This window comes from Pelobates fuscus, chromosome 12 (assembly GCF_036172605.1).
Source record: "Pelobates fuscus isolate aPelFus1 chromosome 12, aPelFus1.pri, whole genome shotgun sequence".
Taxonomy (NCBI): Eukaryota; Metazoa; Chordata; class Amphibia; order Anura; family Pelobatidae; genus Pelobates; species Pelobates fuscus.
In genome coordinates, this window is record NC_086328.1 from 89860220 (window position 1) to 89865033 (window position 4814).

Consider the following 4814-nt stretch of genomic DNA (forward strand, 5'->3'; position numbering starts at 1 on the left):
GTTGGTGAAACCAATAATTTTTGTTCTAGTTTAACCCCTGAGAGATAGGGAACCTAATGTTAGTTAGTGCTCAGACGAGCTAGGTTTTTGTTTACAGGGATTTGTGTTATATTTATGTTTTCATTTACTGCTGTCTCCTGTGTGGATTTACAAATAAAGTGCCTGGAGTATATGCAATTACAAGGACTGTGCCTGTTGTTTACCCTAGAGGACCGTGCTACCTGCAAACAAGGATCACAATATGGTGGAGGGTGCGGGCATTGTAGCACATTGAGGGTCTGTGGGTGTGCCAGTCATTCGGTAGTCTGCTTGAGGACTTTTATTTTTGCAGACTTATTAAATAAATAAGTGGCACTGTACCTTTAAGACTGTTACCTGCTTGGTGCTATAATGGAGGAACTGGTGAAAGCTCTGGTACAGGCAACCGCTGTACAACAGGAAACAAATCGTCTGCTGGTTACACAGGTTGAGAACCTGAAGGAAGCCCATCAGATGGATAGAGCTGCCCTTACTGAGGTGTTGCAGAGAGTGATATTGCCATCTGCAGGGAGCCCCCTTGGGGAAAGGGGATCCCGTATCCGTGCCACTGACTTCCTGCATAAGATGACAGAGATAGATGATGTGGAGGCTTATCTGACCACTTTTGAGAGGGTTGCTGCCCGGGAAAGATGGCCATTGGACCAGTGGGCGGGGCTTCTAGCTCCATGCCTGAGTGGGGAGTGCCAAAAAGTCTATGAGGACCTACCTTCTGACCAGACCCAGGATTACAAGCAACTTAAAGCTGAAATTCTAAAGCGCATTGGCATAACACCGGCCATTAGAGCCCAAAGGTTTCATAATTGGGCATACAATGTGAGTAAACCTACCAGAGCCCAGATGTATGGATTGCTCAGGCTCACTCAGAAGTGGCTGGAGCCAGAGCGCAACCCTGCTACCAAGATAGTGGAAACGGTTGTGATGGACCGTTTTCTCAGACACCTGCCAACAGGACTGCGACAATGGGTCTGCCAAGGGGACCCTCAGGATCCAGAAGCAATGATGTGCCTGATTGAGAGGTATTTGGTTGCGAAGGAGCCATACAGTATTGATCCTCATCAGAAGTCCCGATCGGCTAACAACTGGATAAGCGGGAAAGTGGGAAACAAAAGACAAAACTTTGTACCGAACCTTGGACCATATGACCGGGGTGGCAGAAGGTCCCCACCAGCTCCATTACGGCTACAAGACCAAGCTGAGGGACAACTCCGGTGCTTTAAATGCCATGAGCCTGGACATTTTGCACGTAACTGTCCAGAGAATGAAGAGCCCATGCAGTGTGATGTAGGAACAAGGGCTCTGCATAGGACTGTATTGACTTGCTCAAAGATGTGTGTGGTGACTAGTGCTATTAATGCAACGCATTTAATAATGGTGAGGGTGGAAGGAAAGAATGTACAAGCCCTGATTGATTCAGGGAGTGAGGTTACCTTGATAAAAAGTGTTCTGCTACAGCCAGGGAAATTAGATACCAGACAAGTGATTGATATTGTGTGTATACATGGTGACACCCACACATACCCCACGGCAGAGGTTGAGTTTGGCACCGAGGTAGGGCAGGTTAAATGCTCTGTAGGGGTAGTGTAGCGTTACTTACCTTATCCAGGGGCCAGTCGCGGTCCTCTGTTTGAGCCGTGTGCGGTCCTGCTGCACGAGCCGCGCATGGCTCATCCGACGGCTTCACCAGGAAGGCGGGCAGTGACCGCGAGAAGCGGTCACGTGTCCCGCCTGAATCTAAGAGCTCGCCGTGGGTCTCGGGCGCGCTTTTAAAGAGACAGTGAGAGCCTAAATTGTCAAAAGGCTCCCATTGGCCCCTGTCATGCCACACTCCCCATACACTTACCTTTTGGGGGTGTGGATATGACAGGAGCCAATCAAATTAGTTTAGAAGCTATTTAAACTTTCCTCTCCCTTTACTCCCTGCCCTATCGTGGTTTCTGTTTCAGTTCCCTTTAGCGCTTGTTGTGTTCAGTTGTGTTCCTTCGTATTGACCTTGGCTTTGTTTCTGACTACGTTATCTCTTTATCCTTATCTGTTCAGTTTGCCGGCTTTCTGTTTACTGTGTACCAGTCCCCGGCTAGTCCTAGTTTACGCTGTCTCTCTGTACCCTTGACCTCGGATCATTCCTGACTCTGTCTCCTCTCATATACGTCGAGACCGGCAATTCTAAGGTCCGGTAAACGTATCTCTCCTCTGTGTTGTCCTTTGTTAAGTTGAATCCTGCGTGTTGGGGTATATATTCGTTACATTACGATAGGGCCATGGACTGCGCAGATTTGGCTCAGCAAATGGCTTCTCATGAGGCAAGGTTTGTAGAGCAGGATCACCGTATGGATCAGATAGCTCAGGCTCTCCAGACGCTCTTGTCTAGAACTATTCCTGCAACCGCACCTAACCCTCCTACACCTCTTATTCCCGAAGTATTTAATTTACCTAATACTTCACCTCATTTAACACCCCCTCCCAGGTATGGAGGGGAAGCTAAGACATGCAAAGGTTTCATTAATCAAATAGAATTTCACTTTGAGATGTATCCACGTTCCTTTCCCACTGATAGGTCTACAGTGGGGTTTTTGATGCATCAACTAACTGACAAAGCACTTGAGTGGGCAAATCCTATTTGGGAGGCCAATGGACCTATGGTGCATGATTTCAATAGTTTTCTTACGGCTTTTCGTAGAACTTTTGACACAACGAAAAGGTCAAAGAATGCCGCAAGGGCATTGATGAGACTTAAACAGGGTTTTAGGTCTGTGGCTGATTATGCTATTCAGTTTCGTACCCTTGCTTCACAGGTAGATTGGACCAATAATGGGTTAACTACTGCGTTCATGGAAGGGTTATCTGACACCATATTGGATGAGGTAGCGGCAAGGGAGCTTCCTATACCATTAGAGGACCTTATTGACTATCTCATTGATATAGATAACAGGATTCGTGACAGGCTCTATACGAAAAATAGGAATAGACGTTTGGTTACGCCTATTAATCCCAGAGTTGATAAACCTGAGAGTGTTAAAGTATCTGAGGAGGAACCCATGCAATTAGGGGTTGCCAAACTCTCAGATACTGAAAAATTACTTAGAAGAAGGGACGGACTCTGCCTATACTGTGGTAGGAGAGACCATATGGTAAAGGGGACTGGCCTTGGGTGTGATATCTAAGTCTCCTAAAATGCCTCCTAACCGTTTGCTTCTCCCTGTTTCTCTTCATACGGGAGAGAGTTGTATAGCTGAAAGCATACTAGCCTTGGTTGATTCCGGGGCTGCTGAGAACTTCATAGACTCTGGGTTTGTTACGAAATACAACATTCCCATCAGAGAGCGGGAGATACCCTTGGCCATTGAGGCCATAGATAGTAGACCTTTAAGTACTCGAGTCGTTACCCATGAAACTGTACCATTATTCATGTACACAGGGGTTTTACACTTTGAGACCATTCAGTTCCAGGTTATCACCTCTCCCTCTTCTCATATCGTGTTAGGGTACCCATGGTTATGTTCTCACAATCCCATTTTCGACTGGGAGTTGGGACAATTAAAATCATGGAGCAAAACCTGCCACGAATCTTGTATGATTACAGTCACCCCTTTAAATTATATTAATGTTCCTACTACTCCTCCTTTGTCTACTGTTATACCTCCTCAGAACTTGTTTCTCAAGACTGTATTCGATAAAAGGGAGGCTGATAAATTACCGCCTCACAGACCCTATGATTGTGCTATCGAATTATTGCCTGGCACTATACCTCCAAAGGGCAGGGTGTACCCTTTATCTATTCAAGAAAACCGTATCATGGAGGAGTATGTTAAGGAGTCACTAGAAAAGGGGTTCATTAGGAGATCCTCTTCTCCGGCTGGAGCGGGGTTTTTCTTCGTATCTAAGAAAGAGGGTGATTTAAGACCGTGTATCAATTACAGAGGTCTAAACAAAATCACTATCAAAAATGCATACCCTGGAGGGGGGCGGAGCCTGACAAGCAAGCAAGACATGCTTTGCATGAGCTCCTGCTGCACGGACACTAAAAGCGTAATAACTCGGACCGCAGCGCTGGGACTCCTTCCTAAAAAAGCCCTACAGACTGGGGAAGCCGGCGCACATCTGTGGATGCCAAATTTGACACCCGGGATCCGTGACAGCGGGCTGAGGCCTACAGGAGACGGTAGGGTGGGAGGACGTCTGCTTCCCGCCCGCTGCTCCAAACTGCAAGCAAGTACTAACCTTCTCCTCCCCCCCCCCCCGTGGACCGGTGGGGGATATCCCGGTCCCCGCCGAAAGAGGATAGCTCCGCCGTGTACCTGTCAAGGGGGTCGACAGTGTTCACAGACAGAATGGAGGAGAAGGTCTTCAAGATGGCGGTCTCATTGGACTCAGATACACGCGGCATGCGAATGCTGCAGCCTGGAGTGACTAGCCCCAAACTCAATACAAGAGACTCACTCAATGCTATTTTCGATAGATTCTGGGCTCGGCTCCTGGCCCGCACGCAACCAGTGGTGTATAAGCAAACACCACTTACAGATCAAGCCTGCAGCACAGGGAGGCTAGGGAAACCTCTGAAAGGCATGACACTGCACCTCACACCTGCACCTCGCATGAGACGCCCGCCTGGGCTGAGGGCACTACGGGTCCAGACCCACAAGGTACAGGCCACACAAGTGGAGGGCCGCAAAGAAAACGCGACGACACACACCTGACCCACAGAAGGCCCGACGCACCACCCCAACAGGGGAGACCCTGAACCCTACAGGACTCCAGGCTCGTGGTCAGACAGTACC